This window comes from Zonotrichia leucophrys, chromosome 20 (assembly GCF_028769735.1).
Source record: "Zonotrichia leucophrys gambelii isolate GWCS_2022_RI chromosome 20, RI_Zleu_2.0, whole genome shotgun sequence".
Classification (NCBI taxonomy): domain Eukaryota; kingdom Metazoa; phylum Chordata; class Aves; order Passeriformes; family Passerellidae; genus Zonotrichia; species Zonotrichia leucophrys.
The window spans coordinates 2531984-2542681 of record NC_088189.1 but is presented as its reverse complement, the minus strand read 5'-3'; positions in this window follow the sequence as shown (position 1 = coordinate 2542681).

Here is a 10698-nt window from a genome sequence, read left to right as displayed (position 1 = left end):
CCCTCCTGAAGAGCTTCACCCCCAGTTCCCAAATAAAGAAACCCTAATGGCAACTGCATGGAAAGAAAGCAAAGTGGGCATAAGGAGAAGTGGGAGAACAGCGCTGCTGCTCTCCGGTCAGAGACTCCTCCTGGGAAGGTTCTCCATCCACAAAGATGAATCCCACAACATTTATGCTGCTTTCTACCAAGTTTGGGTTTTTTTTCTGCACCCTCGGGGTTTCTCAACAGCCTGGGTGTGATTTTCCTTCTAGGAATTCTGTCCCTACAAAGAAAAAAGGGCTCAGCCCTGCAGAGGCTTTACCGAGTCCTGTTAATCCAAGTGGGAGTTGTTTGTCCACGTTGGTCCCACAGGGGACTCAAGGATTGTTTGTGTGTTTTGAGGAATCCCACAGAACACAGTGGCAGTTTCAAAACTCTTCTCCTTTGGATTTAAAAAAAAAAAAACCCAAACAACATCTATTTCATAAAATTGCTTTGTAAAAAAGTCAACTTTTTTTCCACCCAAGTAGGCAGCTAAAGGTCTACAAGAATTTTAGATTTCCCCATGGAAAAAAAAAAAAAATTGTATTTCCTGAAGAAAACTTGTGGAAGAAAATTCTTAGAAGAATTCATTGTTAACTGAAACTGCAGATCTCAGACAACAAGAAATTTCTATGATACCTAGCTCCAGCCCTCCATACATTTAATTTTTGGTGCCTCAAGCCTTGATGTAGGGAAGGTTTTCACCTCAGTTTGTGCAGGAGGGAGCTGAGTCCTCATCTGCTCCTGGTTGCTGGCACCACTGCTGCTCAGCAGCTCCATGGGCTCTCCTCAAATTTCATTTTTCACACCCTCCAACAGCATTAAATATGACAAGACATAAGAAAAACAGAGTGAGAATAACAATAGCAATCAAACTTGTGAAAAATCAGGAGGCGACAGTTTAAAAATTATTAATAACTGCAGGCTTGTTTTGCTGTGTCTTACAGAATGTGGGAGAAGGGATTTGCTGGGAGAGGCAAAGGACTAACAACATTTAGAAAAAAATATATATTTGTCATTGGGAGCTGCTCTTCAACTTCAAAGCATCTTTAGTCTCTTAAAAGGATTTACATTTGAGCTGAAGGGAATTTAGGTAATGGGCAGCTCTGAGAGACATCCCCTCTAGCAGAGTTTTCACATATCACACAGCAAAGGAAACAATTCCTATTGAGTTTCACGGGATGATTTATCACCCCGCCTCTCCAAGGCTCTCACTGGCTCTTTAACATTCACTGCACACTTTGTGAAACTGCCTAGAAAATGATGGAGCTGACAAATATATTATTATATCCCTGGCCTGTCTGGAGCTCAGGCCATGCCCGCAGCCTCCTCCAAAACCAAACACAAATGAGAAATTCCCAGCCCCACCATCAGAGCTTTGGGTGCCACTTCCCAAGCACAGGAATGGGTTTATAGGAGATGGAGGAAAAGATGCAGGGATTGAGGATATAGGGATTTTCCAAGGAAGGAAACAAACTACTGAAAACACTTTTTTCAAATAGAAATCCAGACTTATTCCTAAAAGAAATGTCTGAATCAGAGCCTGGACTTCTACCAGCTAAACTCCATTTCAACAACAGCTGAGTTACTCAACCTAGGGATGTTAGAGGGGATCTCAAAATAAAACATGGAGTAAAACCTATCCATACATTGGAAAGGAAATCTGTATGATGCAGCTCCCCAGCCTCACATCCAGAGTTCTCATCTTGGCCTGCATCACATGAGTGTACAACCAGAATGAAATTCATAATTACCACAAAACCAAGTGGGACAAACCCAAAAAGCTGCCTTTGGAAACACCACTGTGAGGATATTGCTTTTTTTTTTGAATGGAGAGTATTCATCCTTACAAGAAAAGATTCAAGAAATTTCATTTCAGGCTACTGGCCAGGTGCTGACCTGGTGCAAATTCAATATGTCTTCATTTCAAATTCAGGATGTCTTCACTTCAAAGACCTTACTCCAGGTTACAATCCTGAATATAAAATTAGAACCAGTGTGATTTGTGGTTAATCATTTCACCTCAGAGTGCTTTTGTGGAACGAAGTCGTTCTTCTGCCTCGCAGAGTTTATGGATCAGATAAAAGGTGCTATAAAAATACATTTCAGAAGATTTATTGCTGTGATACACAACTTTCTGCCAACTCTTTCTTCTCAGCTGACAGAATTTTCTTAGCAAAAAGTCACCTAGAGAGAAGTCTCTGAAGTAGAAAATATTCACTGTTTTAGCTCAAACCTGAAGATATGTATGTACTGAGAGTTTTATCTTGAAGCCAATGTATTGGTCACTGGGATTTTCTGGCTGGAAAAGCCAGGAAAAAAAATCCTTTAAGCACTTTTAGGTGGTGTCTCAGTGCCTGCTGCTGCCCCATGCCAAAAGCTGGGTAATTTGGGGTGGTTTTTTCTTCCATCCCTACTGCTGCTCACCTTTCTTATTGGATAATCATAACTTTGGGGTTCTTTAATATCTTATGTGCCCAGACACAAAGTTTTAAAACACTTTACAAGCTCAAATGAATGCTCATTACATAAACTAAGGAGAGAGTAAATTAAAAGTTAAATCCATATTTTTCCTACTTTTCTAGAACCACCGATTCCCTGTGATTTGACTGATTTCAGGGGTTTCAGTGGTTCTGGGAAAGGTCAGAAACACTTCCAGGAAAATTAAAATTCGGTGAGTTCTTAACTGACTGCAGCAGGCATTTTCAGCCCCCGATTTCTTTTTCCCAGCTTTTCCCCAGCTACTGTTTCCACCAGCACCCACAATTATTTATGTGAAGCGCTCCGAAAAACCAGCGAGCTTTAATGAGACTTAAATGCTTAAGTGTTTAAATATCGGGGATTAATTCTTGCGGCTTAATACCAGATTAAAAATAAACGTGCTCTTTGTGGTGCTCCCCGTGCGCGACAAAGACCGGTTTGAGTCTTTCTCGGCTCTTTTGTTTCTCGTCGCTTGCAGATAGCACTTAGAAAAACACATTCCCAGTGGCCCCAGAGACTTAAATATCCTTTTGAAACGGAGGATTCCCTCCTCCTTTTTAGCCGGGGGCGAATCTCAATGATAATGTGAAATACCTGCACAGAAACTGGCATCTCTGCTCTCCCCGAGCTGCGCGATGCCCCTGGGGGCAAAACAGAGGTGTGTGCGCAGCGCAGCGCGGGCTTGGCACGGGGCTGAGGTTTCAGCCCCATCATGTGATGGAGCCATTGATTCACCAGCCAAAATTAACCCTCTCCGCTCCAGAATCGCATCTCCCGGGACGCTGATTCGGGGTTTGGGACCGGGGATGGACAGGTGAGATCCTGAGGTCACCCCAGGGTCTGGAAAGTGGGAAAGGGGCTCTTCTGCACATCCTTGGGGATTGTGCTGAACTCCCATCTTGGAGAGAGTGGGAAAACACTCTTTAATTGGAATTTACCTCCAGACCTTGTCCGTACAACATCAAACAACTCACTATAATAATGTAATTATTACTCACCCCTAATATTAAAAACATGAATACCAAACTATTATTACCAAATTATTAATACCAAAACAACTTATAATATATTGTAATTTAAAAAAAATACATTGTAATTTATAATAACATAAATTAAAACATCTGTATTATCTCACCCTTCATATTAAACTAAAAATAAAATAGAACTGTTTAAAACACCTCTCGATTACCCTATCTCTAAATAAAAAAGCATTAATCCAACACTGATTGCTGCGGTGTGTGTGCCCAGGGTGTCACACTCGCTGGTGGTTGGGGACAGGGGAATGCACGGCCCCAGGGAGGTGCTGGCACAGCTGATGCTGTGAAATGGAGAATAGAGGAAAAAAGCGCCTTGGGCAGGTCCTTCCCTGGTCCATGCCCTCCTCCACACGGCTGCAGAGGTTTCTGGCACGGGTTTGGTTTAGAACAGGGGAAAAACCCAACAAAATAATGGCATGGACTGAAAATTGAGAAATAAAGAGAGTAAAACCTGGTCTAAATCAGTGCTGCTGCTGCAGCTCTGGAAGAGCCTGATGGAGATTATTAATCTTTGTAAGACTCCTAAAGGCAAAAGGGATTTTCTGCCGGCTTTCAGCCTTCTTGAGGCATTGAAACTGGATGATCTTTAAGGTCCTTTCCAACCCAAGCCATTCTCTATGATTTTATGGCGGCTGTCAGAGTGTGCCCCGATAGAAATGGCCCGAGCAGGGAGCTCAGCCATGGGGCTGCCTGTGGTCCAGGGCATCCTTCTGCACAGAAATCCCTCCCTTTTTTAGGGCCACTGATGTGTTTGGATTTCTGAGATCTTCCCGGAACCAGCCAAACGCGATTTGAATGAGAAAGGGCATTTGAAGTAAGAATTCAGTCTGTGGGAGATAAGATCTCAGTGGGGTCAGTGGAGGCAGTTAGGGTCTGATAACTCCAGTGGCCTTGGGAAGAGCTCGGCAGCCAGGGATCCCAGGAAAATACCAAATCCAGGGAGGAGAAGGAGGATTTCAGGGCAGTTGGCTTCCTTGAGGCATTTCTCCATCCTCCCAGTGGCCTAATTCACGGGGACATCAGGAACAGCACAATATCAAGTGGAGAACGGGATTAATCTCACACAGGGAAGGGACTGAGCAACAGGAGAGAAAAACCCATCCGGGCTGACCTGGCAGAAAAGCAGACCTCGAATCCAAATTCAGCTTTAAATTCTCTCTCCTGCCTTCCTTTCAGGCCCTTTTTTCCTGCTTAGCCCTGACCACAGAGAGAATTTGGAGCAGAATTCCTCTTTGCTTTGATTTCCCGAAGGTAGAAGCCAGTCCTGGATGTCTGAGCTCAGACCAGGGGGTGTTGTGTTTTCTGTGAACAAAACTAAGACACATTTCCTTTTCTTTTGCAACATAAGATGGCTTCAAATGCTGCTTAGATCCCAGTCCTCATAACCCAAGTCAACTGGTCTTTTCTTTCTTTTCTTTACGAAGTGATAATTATGACAATATGCAGCATTGTGTCTCTGTGACTTTCATATCCAACTTCAGTGTTTCTAATGTAGCTTCAGATTCATTCTTTCTCCCATCCGCCCAAGAAGCAAAGGCAAAGATAATTTAGAAATCTTTAGGGCTGTTTACATTTGGAATGTTCATGGGAAAAGGGCTTTGAAATGAAAATACATTCTAACAAGAATGTTATTGTTTAGCTCTGTTCTGCTAAACACGACTTAAACACACTCAGAGTTTGTGTCTTTATTTATGGATTTGATTGGCAATTTAGGAAAACCACCATTGGTTATTTGAAGAGGGTGTTTATTTAGTGTTACAGTTTTGGGTCAGTTCCCCTCAAAGGAAACTTCAAGCATATAGAATGGCAAACTTGACAAATCATGTCAACACTTGGAATTGGACACTGCTTTCCATTAACTCTTGGGTAAACTAAATATATCTGCCAGGGACATTTTTTGTTAAGTGGTTATCAACATTGTGCTCTACCAAGGAATCTTGACTGTGGCATTTTCAGCTTTTAAAAGCCCACAAAATTAGGGTGGAATGGAGATAGAAGAAATGCACTAATTTGCAGGGCAGAAGAGGCAAGGCTGGGTTTGAAGAGGTGTTTGCACAGGTAAATCCAACACAGTGAGAGTGGGGAGGATAAGTCTGTCCTGGATTTGAGTTCAGAGGGATTAAAGGACAGTTTCACCTGGCTTGTTGTAATCAGCCAGAACCTGGCATGCACAGCACTCACATACTTCTGCAAAATGTGCTGCCTGACTCGATTCAGTTTTCAAAACCTGTCCTTAGCCCATGTGCTGGCCTCACCCTGCCATTGCATCACCCCTGACTCCTCCTGGGTGCTGGATGCAAAGGGATGGATGAGATTTGTAGCCTGAGTGTGTCATGCTCTGAGAATGCTCCTGAATGCCTCTCTGGGAGCTGAGGGAAGGAAACACTTCATTCCTGACCCCTGGATGTGGGTTTCACGCCTGTGGTGCAGAGAAAGATGGTGAACCCTGCAAGAGACATTCTGCACCCATCCAAGACACCTGGAGAACCCAGAGGGCAGCAAGACCCCCCAGGACCCCAGGGGCCTTCAGGGCTGAGCAGTAGCTGAGACTGAAATGTAATTTTGGTTCACTGCTCATGTTTGTCTCGGACAAGCTGAACAGTCCCCAGCACTGCAGTGGGAGCATCTCTGGGCAGCACAGCAGGGCTGAGAGCCCATCTGCAGGGACAGCAGCAAATGACATTTTCTGGGTTTGGTGCCATTACAGCAGCAGGAAAAGGCTGGCAGGGCTCTCAAAACTGAGAGGAAGTGTCTGAGTTTGCTCACTCAGCGGAATCACTCCTGAATGCAAGTGAGCTCTGAGCCCAGCCCCAAGGGATCTGACAGAGACCACTGATCTCCAAAATGAGCTCGCTTTGTTGAACACTGATCTCCAAAATGAACTTGCTTTGTTGAACTCAGAAGATACAAAGCGCTGTGTTGTCGCAGACATCTTTTCATGAAAATCCTTTCCTTAGGATTTTTCCTCCTGAGAAGCTGGGAGGCCTCAGGAACAAAATGTGAACATTGATTATCTGCTGCTGTGGAATGCAACAGGTGCATCTGGGATTGGTCTCATGTGGTTGTTTCTAATTAAGGGCCAATCACAGTCAGCTGGCTCGGACATAGGGCCGAGCCACAAACCTTTGTCATCATTCTTTCCTATTCTATTCTTAGCTTGGCCAGCCTTCTGATGAAACCTTTTCTTCTATTCTCTTAGTATAGCTTTAATGTAATATATATCATAAAATAATAAATCAGCCTTCTGAAACATGGAGTGAACATTCTCATCTCTTCCCTCATCCTGAGACCCCAGTGAACACGGTCACACTGTATCATTCAATTTGTTTGAAAATCTCAGTTCCTCTCCCCACACACTTAACCTTAGGAAAACTTCTGAGAGCTTTGGACATTTTCCTGGAGAGGTTACTGATCCAAGGGTCTGATTCCTGGGTCACACCATCTCCAAGGCAGTTCTTCCCAGTTTATCTGGGAATCTCAGCTGGAGGTTTCCCAAGAGTCTGAGATCTCTGTGGGTTTCAACTCCACCAGACTCAGATAATCTTTCAAACTGTTTTTTACAGCATTTAGGTACTTTCCACATCTGGCCCTGAAGCTGGAAGTGTGTGAGGCTCAGCTCCAGTAAAACATAAACTGAACTTTATGAACCTCATAAACAAAGAATAAAATAAAACATAAAGTCTCTGTTGGTTTGCAGATTGGCCTGGTGCTTTTATTTATTTATTCATTACCCTCTCATTAAAACAACAAAAATTATTTTAAGTTCACTAACTTCCTGAGAAATGTGGAAAACCCAATCACTGGTTTGGTTTCAATGCAGCCACTTATTTCCTAACATCCAGCACACACCACTGCAGACATTTTCCATATTGCTTAGTTAAACCATATTCCTGCACTTTAAAAAAAAAAATTAAAAAAGCAGTTTTATTCTGCCTTTGGCAGAATTCTTGTAAATGATTAGAATTATAGTTCAGGCAACCTGTCTGTTGGGAGATGGATCTTTAGGTCCTCACAGTGGTCTCCAGACCTCTGGGAATATCCATCAGATTTATAAGTGGAGCTCACACACCATGGCAAGCTGCACTTCCCTCACCCATCAGGAAGGACCCGTGAACAACTGCTCCTAAGCAAATATTTTAAACCTTTCTACAACAGTCTGCAATTCAGCAAATCCTGTACTTTTTCCTCCTAAAATCCCTTTCTACCAGCACAATTGATGTTTCCAGGTGCTGAGGTTTCCTACAGCTCTGTCAATATCCATTGTTTCTGGAAGCCCTGAAGGTCCCAGCATTTCCAGCTGCTGAGAACCAACACAGGAGCCAAAGCTCACAAATTTTTACATGGACAGTTTTGCTATTGACCACTCAACGGGTTTTGGAGCCCCAAAATTTTGTCATTTTTGTCTAAGCTCTCTCTTCTCTTATAACTCCACTTTCATTGTCTGACCCTTCCACAGGCAGTTCCTTCTGGTGTAAAGGTTTTATTCAAGTTCGTTTCTGCACAGAAATCCATTCTACCTCTCCACAGATAATTCAAATGTACAAATAATTCATGTTTCCTTCTCTGTCACACAAAGGAGAGCATAAACCTGCAAGGCAACAGCTCTGCACTTCCCAAATTTTTTTCCCACAGACAGGCCCAGAAGGGATCTCAACCAGCAGCAGTTTTGTCTCCTCTCCCAGCACAAGGACACATTCACAAAGGGATTTACAGGGATCTGGGAGCTCCTTGCCCTGGTGAACATCCCCAGCTGCCTCTGGAAGTCCCAGCACTTTCCAAGGATGAAACGCAATTTAAAATATCCAGTGCTTTTCACAGGGATGTAAAGATACCTATCATGCAAATTTTCAGAAATCCCGAAAGGAAACTGCCTGAAGTAGTTAGAGAAGCTGATGAAGTGCAATAACCACAGAGATTTTTTTCCTTGCTCCCCAGTGGGTGCCTGAGCTCCTGACAGTGCCAGGGTTCCAACAAGGACAGGACTGCACTGGAAATCACCTGCTCTGCTGCTGGGAGCAGAGATTCACTGTGCCCAAAAGGAGAAGGCAGCCCCAAGAGTGCCATGGGGAGCTGGGTATGGCTCAGTTCCATAGCCAAGGCCTTAGGGATCCATCTGAAAATCCTCCTTGATATTTAAAGCAGCGGCAAATTAGCCCAGAAATGTTGGTACAGCGAGCTCTAATGCAGCAGAATGTTTCTCACAGACAGGTTATAAAGAGCAGGAACATTTTGCAAACAGACTAATCTTAGCTCATGCAAGGCTAATTTCAGTACAAAAACTGGGGGGCACCAAACCCTGTCACCACTAAATTCCATTTTGATTCAAAATGACATCTCCTAAAGAAAGATAGCAACTGACCATAACAAACACAAGACAGTAAAATAAATAATGCTATTTCTAGGGAGGAATTTATAGTCCTGAAGTCACTTAAGAACAGAAGGAAGGTCAGGAAGAAGGATCACATTATAAACCCAAAGCTATTCTGATCTAATGAATGGCAAGGAGACATTTTGGCCACCTCCTAGGGAGCACTGATTATGGCCACTCAGCAACCTCTCTAGGTGGTGGTTAAAACATCTTGTTTCTATTCATTACTTCAGCAGTGTATTCATTCCACAACAGAGTTTAGGAATCCCTCCCTCCTCCCCTGCTGCACCCCTGGTTGGCAAATATGTCGTCTACAAGCAAAAGGGGGAAAAAATATCCAGAATTTTACTTCAATGCATCTAAATCTTCATCTTTGTGCTTTCCAACCCCCATTTCCTCCACTCTTCAGAAATTGCAGTGAAGCCTCTGTGTCTGAGGGGAGAGAGGTGATGCTGGAAAAGGAGCCTCAGCCCCCAGGTGCAGGGCAGGGCAGGGATGTGAGCGAGGAGTGGAGGCACTCCTGCTTCTGCCCTGCTCTGGGCACAGGGCACAGAGGGGACGGGGCTGCCCAGGCTGTGCAGGGGCACAGGGGGCTCTCGGGGGGCTCTGGGGGTGTTAGAGCCAGCACAAGTGCAGAATGTGTGACAGACACACATCCCTGCCAACACCACCCTGTGCCACCAAACCCATCCCGACCCTCTGCCCTGCCTGTCTCCATCTCCTCACACATCTCAGATTCATCCAGGGCATCCCAACAGTGCCCTGGGGAAGGTGTTGCTCCTGTTCCCACTCCTTTTCTTGGAAGAAAACCTCCCTTGCCTTCGTGGCTATAAATCTTTCCACTTCCAGCCCCAAGGTGTCCTGGCTAGTCCCTGCTCAGTAGCTCTTGCACTAACATTTGTCATTTAGCTCAAAAATACTCCCTCCCCTTTCATGTTCCTCAGTCAAGCCCAGAGAGAACAAACCCACAGAGAGCAAACCCAGAGAGAACAAACCCACCTCCCTTTCTCATCCATATTGCCAAGACAAACACCCCAAGCTCACTCCTGCAAATAAAGCTTTTTGCATCCTGTGAATAACTCTGATCCAGTTTGAATCAATCCCCCCGAAATCCGGGCAGTCAGAAAGGTGCACAGCACCCACAGCTGACACCAATGGGTGACAACCTCCATCTCTGCATCCTGAGCACCCCAGGACTCCGGGCTCAGCCTCTGCTGCTCCAGGATTTCCATGGAAGAATGCAGACAGGCGCCAGGCAGCAGGGCACTGCCCAGAAATTCCCCAGCCCCTCAGCCCAGCCTTTAGAGATGTTAAACAAGGCCTTTGAAAGTCGGCCCTGCATGGAATTATCTCCAATTTCACAGAGATTTGGGGAGCAGCATTGTTACCTTGTTCCAGTCAGGCTGGCGTGTGCTGGCCAGCTCGAGTGGCTGCTGCTGCAGATTTAGTGCAAACACAGGCAGATGCTGCTTTTCTAATAAAAACTATGTTTTAAACAGCATGTATAACACCTTAACTGGTTGCAAACAGCAAGCAAGTTATAAAATCCACATGCCTGAGACATATCACCATTCAAAATATGTTTTTTCCATGCCTGAAACCAGAAGATTTCTCTTAAACCAGCAGGAAGAAAAAAATCAACTTCTCTAAGACCATCACAACCACATTTCCACAAGGTCAAGAGACATTTCTGTCTGCAGTACCACCTGCCTGTCACGATAAATAATTTTTGCTCTGATTTGTGAAGTTTGCTGCCGTGGGAACGAGCCCATTTGCTCCTTAATGTGTG